The 17,271-nt window shown below is 40.2% G+C and overlaps 2 protein-coding genes across 3 annotated transcripts in view; both read left to right on the top strand.

Moving 5' to 3' along the window:
* Window positions 1-17,271, top strand: part of ddhd1b (DDHD domain containing 1b) — a 336,751-nt gene that overhangs the window by 21,808 nt on the left and 297,672 nt on the right. The gene's annotated exons all lie outside the window — the stretch shown is intronic.
* LOC141279908 (uncharacterized) overlaps window positions 6,922-17,271 on the top strand; it is a 192,843-nt gene continuing 182,493 nt past the window's right edge. The window contains exon 1 of the mRNA XM_073811468.1: window positions 6,922-7,175. The gene's annotated coding sequence lies outside the window, so the exon portion shown is untranslated. The remainder of the gene's footprint in view (window positions 7,176-17,271) is intronic.

The raw sequence follows: 17,271 nt of genomic DNA on the forward strand, positions 1-17,271 counted from the left end.
GACTACCTGTCTATTATATAATTCGGTAGGATGACTCTGCTGAACTCCTAAAATCTTACTGCTAGTATTAACTATTTTCACCACTGCAGTTTTTGCCTTCACACCAAGACTGCCATAGCAGCACAACATAGCAAATGTTAAGACAGACTCAATATAAGCTTTATAAAACATAGTCATCAATACTCTGTCAACATTAAATTTAGACAATCTCCGTAGACAATACAAGCATTGCTGGCCCCTTTTGCAAATCTTCTCCACATGTACATTAAAATTCAGCTTGTTATCAATTTCGCATCCCAGATATTTGTATGATTCCACAATCTCAACCTCCTGATCTTTAATTGTCGTTATCTTTGTGTGACTTTGATTACGCCTAAAATCAATATTCATCTCTTTTGTTTTTAAAACATTAATTTGCAGGAATGCATTATCACACCACTGAATAAAATCGTCTACTACAGGGCCGTGGTCATTTTCATCTGCACGGAGAAGACTGACAATGGCTGTATCATCTGCATATTTTACCATAAGTCTATTCTCATGCCTGCTCCTGCAATCGTCAGTGTATAGAATGTACAGGAGTGGAGAGAGCACACATCCCTGAGGGGACCCTGTAGATGAGACCTGTACCTCAGACAGGCTCCCATTTACCTTTACTCTCTGTGTTCGATCAGTTAAAAAATCCAAGATCCAACCAATAGTACTAAAATCAAGTCCAAAGCTTAAAAGTTTCTCTGCTAAAATGTGAGGTTGGATCGTATTAAAAGCTGATGAGAAATCAACGAATAAAATTTTAGCATGGGTCTTAGGTCCCTCTAAATGCTTAAGTACCAAATTCAGCAGGGTAGCTGTGGCATCCTCTACCCCACGCCTGGCCCTATAGGCAAACTGAAGGGGATCAAGCGAGTCCTCTACCATTGTAAGAAGCTCCTTTTTTACCAATCTCTCTAGACTCTTCATTACTAAAGAAGTCAGCGCAACTGGCCTAAAATCATTTAGATCTACAGGATAATTATTTTTAGCCACCGGGATGACTGTAGAGCATTTCCATAATCTTGGCACCTTCTGTTGAGTAAGGGACAGTTGAAAATATAATAAAAAATAGATCCCAATTGCTCTGCACAAGAAATAAGCAGTCTACCTTCAATATTGTCAGGGCCCGGGCTTTTCCTAGCTTTTAGATGTTTAAATGTATTAATAACATCCTTTTCTTCAAACGGGATAGATCTATTGGCAGTTAAATTAGTTTTTTTATTTTTATACTCACACCGAATATTCTCAAAGTCCTGAGTATCAAATCTAACAAAAAATTCATTAAATGCTTGTGCGAGCTGAAGATCATCTCTATACCCTTCCAATGCTATATTAACATCTCTTTTAGGCTTTGTCCCAACTATGGTTTTCATGCCATCCCAGACAGAACCCAGATTACCATTTCTTTACTCACATTCTATCTTCTCTTTATACTGCAACTTTGCCTTATGTATCTCCAATTTCACTTCCTTTTTTAACTGATTTGATTTTAAGAGATTTCCTTCTTGAAATGCGTGCTGTCTTTCTATAAGCAGCCCTTTGAGTGATTTAGTTATCCATGGTTTGTTGTTTGGATACACTTTTACAGACTTTACAGGAATAATGTTATCCACACAATAAGACACATAACAGCTAACAACATCAGTAAGTTCATCTATATCCGCACATGACTCTTTAAACATGTCCCAATCAGTGCATTCATAACACCCTTGAAGGGTCGAGATGGAATCTTCAGTCCAGTTCTTAGACTGTCTGATTACGATTTTCCCCCTCCTAAGGGCTGTGCGATACAATGGGACAAGTTGGATACAGTTATGGTCAGACCCACCTAATGGGGGAAGAGGGAGAGATTTATATGCCCCCTTTATGGAACCATAACATAAGTCTAGAGTCCTGTTATGTCTTGTTGGACATGTGACATATTGGTAAAAGTCTCTCAGGGTCTTATCCAACAAACAATGGTTAAAATCACCCATTATTAACATTGGTGCATCAGGAGAAATAAGTTGCAATCTTTGAGTTACTTGTAGAATACTTTCTGAAGCTTTATCAGCATTTGCCCTGGGATGAATATAAACAATAGTAACAAATATTTGAGGAAACTCGCGTGGCAGGTATACAGGACGTAACGATACAGACAGTAATTCTACATCTTGAGTACACAATCTTTCTCTCACAATAACATTCTTACAGTACCGTTGATTTACATATAGGCAAATACCTCCACCTCGTGACATGCCCGAAGCAACGGCATCTCTGTCCAAGCGCACCGGGGCTCCAAACCCGTCCATAGTAATGTCCGAGTCTCTATCTGAAAGCCACGTTTCTGTAATGGCCAACAGACATGAATCTCTAAAATCCCGCTGGAGACGAACCTGCGCTTGCAACACGTCCGTTTTATTACGAAGAGAATGCGCATTAGACAGGATGATTGACGGCAAAGGAATGCGGGAGAGAGACTGTTTCCTCAGTTTTACCCGAACTCCTCCTCGCTTACCGCGTTTCCTGGGTCGGCGTGGATAAGCACCTGTAGGATTACTTCCTCCACATCGTAGTTCTTTAAAGTTGTTCCAGTCAGGTAGGACTAGATCTGAAGGTTTTTTTACCTCAGCGATATTCCACTGTAGCAGAAATTCCCTACTATATCTGATGATTGTCGGTGAATTTGACGATGCACCCATGGAGTCTGCCAAGGCAATCACCACCCCCAGAACCAACAATACCATCAACTCCATGCTTCTTCCACAATACACACGTAAGTTAAAAATAGTTAACAGATGTCAACCGATCCGTGGCTGTTTCTTGTTTCCACACTTTATAAAACAAAACCACACTTTATAAAACAAAACAAACAACGAAAACCTAAAACGCTGTCTTGCTGTTGGTCGCCGCACGAGCATGCTTCGGGCATTGCTTCGGGCATGTCACGAGGTGGAGGTATTAGTTTTCAAATTGGGTGAATGTGAGCCTCCCCTTAGAGTAGGTAAGGACAGCCAAGCCCCCCCTCCCCAAAATCCCGTCCGCCTGCCCTAACCCACACATAAAAAAAAAGATTTTTAAAGGTTGTTTGTTTTGTTGCAATTGCAATGCATAATACTAACATACATAGGTAACTCTTTGACATAACTCATCCAATTAGTTATTTTTTTGAGTGCACACACCTCTTCAGTAATGCCATCTTTTGTGTGTTCCAGGCAATGATGACATTCAATATCTGATTGAAAACATTTTATTTCCACAACTTTTTTAAAAAGTGCATTCATAAATGATTCTTTGCAACAGCAAATAATTTCCAACTTCATGCAGGCCTAATTGAGGCTTAAAATCACTGAGCATCAGTTGACAAGTCAACAAAACATGCAAAACAAGCGCCAAAAATACAACTAATGACACTCCACGGCTGCAATCGGTGCGTGTTTCTGCGCATATTTGAAGGAGATTGTCTCAAACAAAATCAGCACAATGGACAGCTCTCTGATCAATTAAAAAAACAACGCTGTTTGTTCACGGAACACATAACATCTAACAGTCAACTGCATTGCAGGTATATCAGATCGAACAGCTTAACATAGTTTCATCCAATTTTTTTTTACGATTTCAGCCACATAAAACCTTAAAAAACAAACAAAATGCCATTCACATAATGTGTGCTACGAGCGGCATCAACCCCATGGCCCAACCAATTTATGCATTCAACACAACATAACTTTGACTTTCAATTTTATGGTCAATATCAGTGGGAACAATGAGGCCTCGCTTTTGATGCGCAGAGGTGTTCGATGCGGGGCTGCACTGCAGAGATAAATAAACGCAAGTCGTCCTCCACCTGCAGCCTTGATCTGTATTTGTTTTTAATCAGTGTCAGTGCGGAAAACCCACATTCACACAAGTAGGTGGAGGTGAAGGGGATTAGGACTTTCATAGCCTTCGTGGAGATCTGGGGGAACTCGCTCTCCACAGACAACCAGAAACGCGTGATCGGCATTTCTCCCAGTCTCTGCTTCAAGTCCATATTCGAGCTGAGCTCGATCAGGGCCTCCTCCTCTTGCAGGCTCAGTCCATCACCGGGTGTGTGGGGAAAAGAGAACGGATTTCTTACCCACTGATTTCCCAATGCGTCCTCTCCGAAATACTCGCCAAACTGGTCACGCAACCCATTTAAATGCGCAGTGATGATCAGTTGTACAGAGTTAAGAGGCAGCCCTGTCTTCTCCGCGACATCCTCCAGGGTTGAAAACATTTCCAACGAACCTCGTTCAACACGAGCACACCACAAGTCCAGCTTTTTCCTGAACCCAGACACTTGGTCGTGTGCAGAAAAGACGTGGCACTCTTTGCCCTGGAGAGAGTTGTTGAGGGAGTTGATCCTATCGAAGATGTCGGAGAGATAGGCCAACATAGCAAGCCAGTTCATGTCTGCCAGATGTTTTGCCAATTCAATTCAATTCAATTCAATTCAATTTTATTTATATAGCGCTTTTCACAAAAGTCAATTGTTTCAAAGCAGCTTTACATAAATAGAAGCAGTGAAAAGCACAGAAAACGACAGATAGCACAACAAAATACATGATAGCATGAGCAGTTAAATTTGCTGCGGCTATGACTCAATATTATAATTGCACGTATTACTAAAGCAACGTATAGAAGAGGAAGCTAGGTAAAGCCCAAAAAGGCTGCCTCCCCGGGGTGAAAAACCCCCTAGGAGAAAAAAAAACCCGTGCTTTTATCCGAGGAAAAATAAGTCCTAGGAGGGAAAAACCCTTGGGAGAACGGAAATGGAGATTTAGCGGAGATTAAGCGGTTCTGCCGGTGATCGTTTGTCAGGTATCAGCTGGGCATAACGTTGAAGGACAGCCAGTAGATCAGAGGTGTGCCGACTTTCACATCTACCGGGACTGGGTCTGTTTGTCTCGTCCTCGGGTCGAGGACGAGACAGGGAGAGAAAAACAAAATCGTATTAGCGTAGCGGCCGTTCATATGTATTGAAGTGTCACACAGTGATGTGGTTTAACTCAGCTTAGTTCCAGACAGACTAAATATTGCGGCATAATTATGTTATCCACAGTTGAGGATTTAGCAAATTGGGGGCCCAATGCGAGGGTATATATGGTAAATAAGGGTCGCCTTCCGATCTTTAAGAGAAAATGAAACCTGACGACCCGTTTGACTAAGGCCTAAAGCCCCACTGTCGTCGTTAATGCAGGTTCAGTGGCAAACGGATCTATATTGTATACCATTTACAGGACCAGGAGAAAACGCCAAAAACATCGCCAGTGGGGAGTTAATCTCGGTGAGAAAGACGAGGACTTCTTCACGCAAATCGCACAGCCTGGCGAGGACTTTGCCCCGAGACAGCCACCAGACCTCGGAGTGCAGGAGCAGCTGCTGGAAGTGAGCGCCCATCTCATTGCAGAGGATTGAGAACAGACGGGCATTTAAGGCACGCAATTTAATTAAATTTACAATTTTGACAGCATCATCAAGAACGGCACGCAATTCGTGGGGCATCTTTTTTGTTGCTAATGCCTGGCGATGTATAATGCAGTGCTTCCACACAGCCGCGGGGGCAACTGCCTGAACCCGTTGTACGAGACAGCTGTGACGGCCAGTCATTGATCTTGCGCCATCAGTGCATATCCCACAACACCGACCCCAGTCAAGGAAATTAGCCTGGTAAAAGTTGTTCAAGGCTTTGAAAAGTTCGTCAGCTGTTGTGCGGGTGGGTAGGGAAACGCAAAACAAAAAATCTTCCTGCACACTGAGCTCTCTGATAAACCGAACGTACACCATCAATTGAGCACAGTGTGCGACGTCAGTGGACTCATCCAGCTGAATGGCGTGAAAGGGGCTTTCACGAACACCGTCCAGGACCTGCTCTTTGACATCACAAGCCATGTCTGATATTCGTCGCTGGATGGTATTATCAGACATAGGGATCGAGTCAAGTTTAGCAGCAGCTGCTTCTCCCAGCATCACTGAACACACATCTCTGCAGGGAGTAGCAATGTTTCACCAATGTTATGGGCTTTGCCTGCCTTTGCTATACGTAGCGCAACACGATAAGATGCTTCTGTCGCCTTCATGTTAATAGTGCCAAATGACTGGATCATGCTTTTTTGTAACTGCAAATAATCACGCTTCCTCTCAAAAAACTCAACAGGCTTGTTCACTAGATTTGTGTGCTTAGTTTCAATGTGACGCCGAAGTTTGCATGGTCTCATGCTATCATTCGCTAGCACCTCCTTACAGACCACACACTGCGGCAGCGGTGCAGCCTCAGACCCCGACCAGGTAAAACCTAACTTTAAGTATTCATGATCATATTTCCTACGTTTTTTGCTGGGTCCTGTCTCCTCCCTTAATGCTGACTTCTGTTGAATTGGGACAAGGAAACGATGCATTTTAAAGATAATACACGCACGCACAATTACAGAAATCAATAGAGCTGAATACAGATGTGTACAGATGTGTGCCGTTATTTTTTCTTCGCGTGTCGCGCCTCCCTTGTGGCTCTTTGGCGCCCCACTGGGGAGGCGCGCCTCACCTATTGAAAACCTCTGGTCTACATTATTCTTATCACAATCATTTAGTGCTTACAAATTTGATTTGTTAATAGCCACTGTTTGGTCAGGTGTGTAAAAGTACTATAGTTTGTACATAAAATAATTTCTTTTGGAAGAGTGTTCCAAAGACTTACTGCTTTATAAAAGGTAAAGGTCCATATGTGTTTGTGTTCTGTCGTGAATGTGAAAATTAACTTCCACCTCCTCTGTCAGCTCTAGCCACTGAAAAGAAAGAAGCGGAGAAATCAGGTCAGTCTGAAAAGCTTATCAGTGTGACGTGGAACTGATCGAGGTCATTAATATTCATGAGCTCTTCAACTTGAGACCGCGCCCACATATTACGTGTAGTTGAGTTAGTTTTCATAACAAGTTACTGCAAGGATGGCTAAACGTTAACCGTACCGTATTCGGGCCATTGTTTTTCATCGAGAGACATCATTCCTATTAAACGAGGGAATCATAACAGTTGCTACATGTTTGGATGTTCAGAAGAACGCTGGATTTGAAGAGAGACTTGCGATTAAAAAGCAATGCTCCTCTATCAATATTGGATCCGGACGTAATGGTGGCGCAGCTTATGTGAGTAAAACGCTTTAGTACTATGTGTCACTGTGGTGGCCGGTGTTTTCTCTTCCGAGGGACGCGAATTCATGCTGCACACTCTTTGAAAGGGTTTATGATAAAAGACACGCGTGTTTGTGGGAGTAAAACACTTTAGTACTATGTGTCACTGTGGCGGCTGGTGTTTTCTCTTCCGAGGGACGCGAATTCATGCTGCACACGCTTTGAAAGGGTTTATGATAAAAGACACTCGTGTTTGTGTGAGTAAAACACTTTAGTTCTATGTGTTACTATCAGTTGCGGCCATTGAATGTGATAAAAAACACGTGTGTGTTTGTGCATTCGTTACACACGCGTCGAAGGGTTTATTTAAAAAATGTGTGTGTGTGTGTGTGTGTGTGTGTGCTGCTACACGCACATCAAAAGGGTTTACGATAAAAGACACGTGTACGTTTGTGTTTGTATTTGTGTTTTTGTGCGGGGGTTTACGATAAAAGACAGGCGTGTGTGTGTCAAAAGGGTTTATGATAAAATATGCGTGTGTAAGAAAGACACTGTGTCTTAAGACACTCACTTAACATTAAACTGATAACACATGAGATTAAATTGAAAGTTAGTTTGAACGAAAAACTGTTATCCAATCATAGCAGTGGGCGTTTACTTCCAAGCCCGCCCATTAAAACGGATCATTTCTCTAACCAGCCTCAAAATCAGGGTACAAAATGGCCTATTACTTATTGCTTTTGATGTTTTTGGATGTAAAACCATGCAAACGTCATGAGTAGACCTCAGACAACAGTCTAAAACAATAAAAACGCCAGAGGAAGGGCACCTTTAACAATTTGTTTCCACGACATCCACATGTTTAACTAGGCTAATTCATAATTTGAAGTAATAATAATTGTAATAGTAATTACGAAATATTATAATAATTAATTGTTGAATATTGGGAACGAATTTTATATTTATGGCCATACTTTAGACTAAATAAGAAAAAGAAGTGTCCATAATGTAGCATAAAAGATAATTCGTAGCCATGATTTTGTCTGCTTGTCATCATGATCGGATTTATGGCTCCATTCAACACAAGCATTTTACCTTACCTATTCATGTGTAGCTATTTATTTATCATCGAATGGTATGTTACTAGCTTACCTTTTGATGCATTATTACCATGTTTTCGTAGCACATCCTTGTGCTTTCTTGCAATGTGCCGCTTCAGATTCCAGGATGAATATTTGCTAACTTTTACAGTCTCTCCGCACTTCCTTTCAATGTTTTCTTCCAGTCCAATCTTAACTTTGATTTTTACTTTACATTTATGTATAAGGCTTGAATTCCATAACTTATTGCTAGACGTTTTTACAGATTCTCGAACTAGCAAATTATCAAAGGGCGTTCTGGGTTCAACGAGCGGTGCTGAGCGAGCGGACTTTTTAGAGAGGCGCTTTGATGGTAATATTACTGCACCGCTCAAGGCTCCGCTCCGCTCACATGCTTTGCCCTGAAACGTCAGGTAAAGCGCCCATGCTCTCAACTGAAGGAATACATATGCCTACAAATCAAATGCTTTGGTAAAATCTCAAGTACATGTTGCATAAAAATAAACACTGACGTTTATAATTACTATGTTTTTGTTTTTTTACAGCGGGTCATCATAATATATCATATTTTAGTTTGTCAGTGCGGTTTGTGGTGTTAGGAATTGTTTGCACATTTCTGCACTAACTCAAAATGTGCGTACACCACCTCCTGAGCTGGCGTAGGATTTGAGCGTGCCGTACGCCAACGTCCATATTGATAAATCTCAAAGTCACCGTGGTTTTGGGTGTACGCCAGGTGTACGCTGGAAATTTTGTTACAACATGAGAATTAATATATACATGTCACCTATACTTAAAGGTGCAGTGTGTAATTTTTAGAAGGATCTCTTGACAGAAATGCAAAATAATATACAAAACTATATTATCAGGGGTGTATAAAGACTTTTCATAATGAACCATTATGTTTGTATTACCTTAGAATGAGACGTTTTTATCTACATACACAGAGGGTCCCCTAACGTGGATGTCGCCATTTTGTGCTGCCATGTTTCTGCTGAAGCCCTTCACGGACAAACTTTTTTTTACTAATTTGTCTCCGACGATGACATGTTTTTCCGCCGGTGACTACCATAGCTTCTCTATGCGTTTCAAAGCGAGGGGTAAGCAGTGGACTGAGCCTTGGTTGCAATTCGCAATCTCACCACTAGATGCCGCTAAAATTCACACACTGCACCTTTAAACAGGTTGTGAGAGGGATATATTAAAATAATAGACACACCACCTCTAACTCCAGTGTTAATATGTTGTTTAATAGGTCATTATCAATATTTGAATGAGAAATGAACTGGCCTGCTAGCATCTGAAATCTCAGTAGCCTAACTTGCAGGAATCAGTTAAGAATGTAATGTCCCATAATAATTTGTATCAAAAATACTATCATAAGTATGAAAATATAGGTGGGCAATGAAAATCATGCAAGATTCGTTGTAGTTTGTTAACTAACGTTACTGATCTTAAGTGTATTTGTAGAACGGACTTCACAAATCTAACGTTAGGCTAACAAGCACATAGTTAGCTAAGTTACCATACCTGAAACTGAACACCTTTTCAACACCCATCGTGGCTTCAAGTTACTGGAACATCGTAGCCGAACCATTTCTGGGGATAAGGGTGTTTATCAGTCAGCTTCCCAGCCATTAAAATTGGTACGAACAATCATAAGGGCACCTAAGTGCGCCTTCAGCCACTACCTCAGATACTCCTCATCTTAAAGCGTCCGGAAGTAATCAGCCGGAAGTAAGATGACAAAATGACCACAATGGCGCCGCCTTCCTTTCCTTGCGTCTTAGCTCCACCCTCCTAGGATGCAAGTGAGGAAAGACGCGATTTTTTTAAAGCCTAGTTAGTGTGTAATGTTGCTATAATAGCATAAATAATACCCAGGGTGCGATTTGCTGGGGGGGATGTGTGGGATTTCCCCCTTTCTGGTCAATGTATCTCTGCCTCTGCTTAATTATTTTCATTCCCGGTGGGGATAAATGTATCCCCCCCTCAAAGTGATCAGTGCTACTACACAATTGGCGAGATGGATCACAAAACTTATCATGGATCCGTGGTTTGATTAAAGTCAATTTTATTTAAAAATGCGCTACTTTGGCTGGCTCTGATATAGCTGCCGCGCAGCCTCTCTGTATTCACCACTCTAAAGACTTGCTCAATGTCCCGCCCACGGCGCTATCTGATTGGTTACACACCAGGTTACACCTCACGAGTAATGGCCTTCCAACACTTCCGAGATGGTTTTGGAGCTGTGTGTCGAAACGAAGGAAGGCAGCATATTCAGCAGCATAATATTCAGCATATTAATAAAGCAGGAAGAAACATCACAATCTGATTATCGGTTTATGATGACAAGCAGAGTTAGTGTCCCAGTCACACCACTGAGAATGGCCGAAGTTACACATGTATTAGGTGTTTAGCGAGGCGCGGGCGCATCCAGTTCGTGACTAACGTAATGCATCTGTCTTTTCTATCATTTCACTGTAGCTCAGCATCGCGGTGTAACTTAAAGTTAACGTTATTACTTTAAAAGTTACTGTAATGGTTTAACTTTGCAACCAATCCATTGTTCATATTTATGTTTAAGTTGACACTACGTTGTGCCATATAGTTTTGCCATTCAAGATTTAATTCTTGCGTGTTTTCTCGTTGTGCATGAACACAGTTCATAAGTGTGAGGAAACAAAAGCTATTAGAGTAATTGCGTTAGGCTGCTTCATGAGTTAACAGGAAAAAAGATTTTACAATTCCTGCAAATGCAGTGATGAAGTTCATGTTCTCATGATTAATTTTTATGAATTCAAATGTTTTGAAATGTGCTGTGGACAGAGACGCATTCATTCGTGCAGGTTATGTTTGGAAAGAGGATGTCCTGTAGCTCAGGCACAGCCCCACTTTTCAACAGGCCCACCTAAAACTTTTACTACATTCTAATTTTGTCAAGAATAATAAAAACAATGTTAAGTTTTAAAACCATTTTAAAAAGCGGTTTATATTTTTATGTTTCTGCGCAAGTTCAGCAGACAGTGAGGTTCTGGTTTGTTCCGATCAGAGCTTGTGAGCTGAGAGCACATGTCTGAATATTAAAAATATTTTAATTAGAAATATAATTTTTTTTAATATATATATTATAATGGATTTTGTTAGGTCGGACAATGATTACCAAATTTCTCTCTCATGCTCCTCATAACCACTGAAAACAGTCAAAATTATTATGGCGGAAGTTAAAAGTGGTGGGTACAAAATGACTGATGACGAAATATGGTGGGTATGCGTAGCCACCGTCACCGAAATCGACGCCTATGAAAACATCCCTCCCTCTGTTTTTTCCACAAATCGCACCCTGATTATACTTGTAAAATGTTAAAGCTCAAAGTTCACTGCCAGGTGATATATTATAATTCCCCTTTCAGAGCCTACAGCGAACGGCTGGTTTGGACCAGGCTCTGATTCCGACTACAGCTCTCTACTTCCCGCTTTAATGACATCAGTAAAACAGTTTTTTGACTAAACTCCACCCACAGGAATACGTCAGTTGCCAGCTAAGCTAATGGCAAGCGAAGCTGCTATCGGATCACAACACACTAAACAAACTACACAATCAGAACTCGATACGTATTTCTGAAGGAGGGTCTTCATAAAACAAGACATGAATTGTGTGAAAAATAACGGTACCTTTAAATGAAATGATATCCTCTTACCTTACTCTCTGTATAACGTTTATTCTCTGTTATCAAATTATCAAGTGCATTAAAAACCCCAAATATTTAATAAAATAAAGTTCAAAACATACTTGAGTCAGAGTTCATATCCTTACTACATTAAAATAAAGACATTCTTAAAAGCACTGTAAAATTAATATGTATCTATACCACTGATCATTTATATAGATCTAACCCAATGCGGTCTAACTCAATGTTATTCCTGGAGGCCCACTGCTCTGCACATTTTGTATGTCTTCTTTATTTAACACACTGATTCAAATCATTAGCTCAATAGCAGAGATTTCTATCAACTGAACTGTGGCTGGCATATAAGAGAGACATGCAAAATGTGCAGAGCAGTGGGCCTCCAGGAACAGAGTTGAGAACCACTGGTCTAACTAAAAGTACAGTCTGAAACAAGTTAACATTTACAATAATGTAAAGATTAACTCTTTCGCCACCATTGACGAGATATCTCGTCAATCAAGAAAAAACGCTTCCCTGCCAATGACGAGTATTTCCGGCTTTCTGCAATACCACTATTATCCACCAGGTGGTGGATCCACAACTTTTTAAACCCGGAACAGGGTTTCCCGCAGAAAATTTGTTAGTAAAGGTGGTAGGGTTGGGCGGGTGGGCGTGGCAATCAAAGGGGCGGGGCGTATGCGTCATGATGAAAATTAAAATATTTTAATAAATTAAATAAATAAAATATTTATTTTTAAAACACTCAAATAAAACTTAATTTTGAAGAAACTATGACAAAAAATGAACACATACTAGATTATTAATGAATTTTAATGTTTTTAACAGATACCTCAAATGGGAATAGCTGCGTTATGCGTTACAAGAGAACTTATGAAGGTATGAAACGGTTTTTTTTGTTTGAAAGCAGAGGGTCTGTTCTTTCATCTGATCTATTGTTTGTTTATATATTTAAAGAAGAACATTTTCTGGAAGGCATTAAACTTTTGTGAAAATCATGAAAAATGCTGGGGCTGGCTGGCAACTTTTTTTAAAAATGCTGGCGGGAAAAGAGTTAAAGAAAATCATAACAACCCTTGTTTCCTCTTTAGCACAGTTGCGAAACTGACTAGAAACAAAAACCAAACAGAAACCAATAGGTTACTCCAACACAATAGTAACGACTTCATGAACTTTTTTACTAACAAAATTATGGTTATTACACTCTACGCAACAGTTTTGGTGCTATATAGCACCGTTTGTTTTTTTAGAGTGTAGGGAAAACATAGAAACTACGCAAGCAGCCACCACTCTACCCAATTAGGGGTGCACGATTCAGAAAATTTCACGATTCGATTAGATTCCGATTTTTAGGCTCAAGATTCGATTCAAAATCGATTTTCGATTCAAAAACGATTCTCGATTTAAAAAAAAAACGATTCACAGTATGTAAATGTAGTTTACTTTTTCCTATGTGACTGATTGTCAAATAAAAAAAGCTTAATCCACTCATTATTTCAGATTCAAAAGTCTACTTGCTGTCCCAGTGACAGGGGACTTTACATTACAGCTTTGCATTTTGTAAATCTTGAGTCAGCTTGAGTTTTGCTCGTTCAGTGCAATAGATGGTGGAAAATATATGGTTTGTTAATAATAATAGAAAAGAGCCAGTTGTTATCGCCATAGAAACCGTCGGCACGCTGAAACTGGACGCAAGCTTTGGCGCAGTAGCGCTTACGGCCATTCTCCGTTCGACTCGGGTTTTACACACAATAATAATCAGACTTGGGACCCGAAGTAATTTAACTATGACTGACCATTTCAAATACAAACCCGGAACCATACGGTCGACAGGTGCTCTGTGAAGTCCTCTAATGTTAAAACTCTGCTCAAGTTCAGAAACATGAAGGATACAATTTGACACGAGCTTGTTCGCGTCGCATCCCAATTCATTGAGAAACAGAGAGAACGTGAACGCACACCGAACTCATCATGTCACACACAAAATGTCATTATTAAGTAGTGTCTTCATCACAGAAAAACAAAAAAGACAAAATTTGATGCCAGATATAGTTGGGAACTTTTTAATATAACTTGGCAGCGCGCCAAAGTAAAGTCAATGGCCCTCATTTATCATTCTTGCGTAGAAACGGGCGTATATGTTGGCGTAAGATTATGCTTACACTCCTCTCACCGCCTGATTTATGAAACTGTGCATACCTCTGAAATTCGGGTGTACACAATACCTGTCCTTCATAAATGCCGCGGCTGAAAACGATCGTCATTAGAATAACACCCCCATATAAATTCAAGTCTCCGCCTCCCCCATGCCCTCATTTTACGCCATTGACACACGGAATACGGCAAAGAAGAGAAACCAGGGCTGCGTTCAGCCGCGACTAAACGTTGCACAACGTTTATTAAACAGAAACGGTGATGCATTGAACACCCTGTTGTGATGACACAAGAGTTGCAACTACGGTAGCTGAGAGGCCATTCTTTGTGTTCTTTTTTAAATGTTTCTAAAGCCTGATGAAATCGTTATAAATGTGTGTTTAATACTGTAAAATACCCTCGATGTTACAGTCACTGACCTTGCCGTCCAGAATGAAAGACAACATTCCAACTTGAACCCATTGAGCGAGCTGTCTCTTTACTACCGCGTGGTTTTATACATCTTGCCGCGGATTGGGCCGACATTTCTGACACCCCCACCAAACAAGAGAAAACGCTTCTAATACCTGTTGCATTCTGTTGCACACCGTTTCCAGGAAACATGTCGTTCAACCCGGAAACCGTAGCAAAACGTTGCGCACCGGTGTGAGATTGAACGTGCCCCAGGAAAGTGGAAAGAAACAAAATTGTTATATTTGGGAGTTTAAAGAGTGGGATTAAAGACACATTAATAATTGCATGACAATTTGTAATATTCTTATTATTATTATTATGATTTTTATTATTAATGACGCTGGTATTTAGAAGAAGAATGTTGATTATTATTATTATTTACTGTTATTTATGTCTGCTTAATGGTTTGGTTAAGTTTTTTAAAATAACATTTTAAAATGGTGACTTTTCTAGTGTGTTGTTCTGTATTTACAGTAGCTATATGTTAGATGCAGTTTGATACGGAGCTCCGGATATAATTCAAATTAACAATTTGTTTCCACGACATCCACATGTTTTACAAGGCTAATTCATAATTTGAAGTAATAATAATTGTTATAGTAGTTACGAAATATTATAATAATTCGTTTCAAGGAACAAACTGTTGAACATTAGGAACGAATTCTAAATTGATGGCCATACTGTAGACTAAATAAGAAAAATAATTGTTAATTTGTGTCTATAATGTAGCATAAAAGATAATTTGTGGCCATGATTTTGTCCGCATGTCCTCATGATCGGATTCACGGCTTCATTGAGATGGGTCTGTCTGCGGACCGCAAGAGAGGGGCGTGCCGTTAAGGGGCGTAACTTTTAGCAGGGGGCGTAACTTTAAGTTGTCCAAGTTACACAGAACCACGCGAGACGTCAGGACGAGATGTTGTCATTCTGTCTTCTCTTCTGCCCGCATAGAGATACGGCGGCTAAAGGCGTTATTAAAGTTGCTCATCCAAGCGCCTTCATGTTTGTTCGTACCAATTTTAATGGACGGGAAGCCAACTGACGAACATCCTTTTCCCGAGAAATGGTTCGGCTACGACACATGTTAAGAAGTCACGCCAGGGGCTGAATTAAGGTCGACCGTTTCAGGTAAGCTCGCTAACGTTAGCTATGTGTTGTTAGCCTAATGTTAGATTTGTGAAGTCCGTTCTATGATTACATGATCAGTAACGAGTAGTTAACAAAATGCAACAAATCTTGCATGAGTTTCATTGCTCACCTATATATTTTCCTGTTTACGATAGTAACGTTAGATATTAATACATTAGAATCTTACAGTTATTCCTGTAAGTTGTCGACATTTCAAATGACAGTTAATTAATTAATGACCTATTAAACGTCATAATAACACTGGAGTTAAAGGATGTGTGTACTACTGTCTCGTTTTTAATGTATCTCTCTCAAACCCTATTCTGTTTAAGTATGGGTGCCATTGTATATTCTCATAATGTAAGCTTATTTTAAGTACAAATGTAAAATATGTTTGTTTATGGTTATTATTTTCACAGCTGCATTGATGTGAAGTGATGCAGTGGACAACTTGTGAGGGTGATACCATCCATCTGTCTACACTTCAAAATCACAACTCAACCTTAAACAACCCATATCTGTTATGGTAAAACAATGTGGCGGTTTTCCAGAGAGGGCTTATACTGTTCCCGGGCTAAAATGCATGTTTGAGCTACTGTAATTAAGAAAACACCTTGTACTGACACATCTCAACATATCAGTGCCATTGTTTTGTTTCAAGATGCACACCAGTCTTGTTTTTGTAAGGTTTGTTTGTAAAAACTAAAATTTCCTAATATAAGTGCCCAGTCCTGGTTTAATCTAAACCATTGGTGACCAAACCTGTGTCTTGAGATCTACTGTCCTGCAGAGTTCAGCTCCAACCCCAATCAAACACACCTGAACCTGCCAATCAAGCTTTTCAGGGCAACCTTAAAAAATTATAGTCAGGTGTGTTTGTTAAAGCTGGGTTAGAACTAAAATATGCAGGAGGGTAGATCTCCAGGAACAGGGTGGGTCACCCCTGATCTAAACAAAGGGTTTCCAAACTGTGTCCTGCAAAGTTTAGCTCTAACCCTAATGCACACCTGAAGCAGCCAATTAAAGTCTTACTAAGCATACTAGAAACTTACTGGCAGGTGCTCTGATGCAAGTTAGAGCTAAACTCTGCAGGACACCGGCCCCTCCAGGACTGAGTTTGGGCACCCCTGACTAAGCCCTGTCTGGGAAACTGCACCAATGTGTAAAGCTGGCACCATTGGACATTACTGCTGCTGAGAAACAACCACATTTCTCAGCTCTACACAGGGTTGACATTGGATGCATTATTATTATAAAATGCATTCATGTGCACTTTACCAATACTGTACATACATCAACAGCTTCCAGCTATACACTTGGGATCAGCTCCTGATGCCTCTCATAATGCTGTGTTATAATTTATTGCAGGGTGATCTTGCTAAAAGGATATTTTTATAAACCTTTACAATGTCACCAGATGTTACATGTTGTGAATGGTTATTTTTATAAACCTTTACAATGTCACCAGTTGTTACATGTTGTGCATAGTTATTTTTATACACCTTTACAATGTTACCTGTTGTGAATAGTTATTTTTATAAACCTTCACAATATCACCAGATGTTACCTGTTGTGAATAATTATTTT

Source organism: Paramisgurnus dabryanus, chromosome 12, assembly GCF_030506205.2.
Source record: "Paramisgurnus dabryanus chromosome 12, PD_genome_1.1, whole genome shotgun sequence".
Classification (NCBI taxonomy): Eukaryota; Metazoa; Chordata; class Actinopteri; order Cypriniformes; family Cobitidae; genus Paramisgurnus; species Paramisgurnus dabryanus.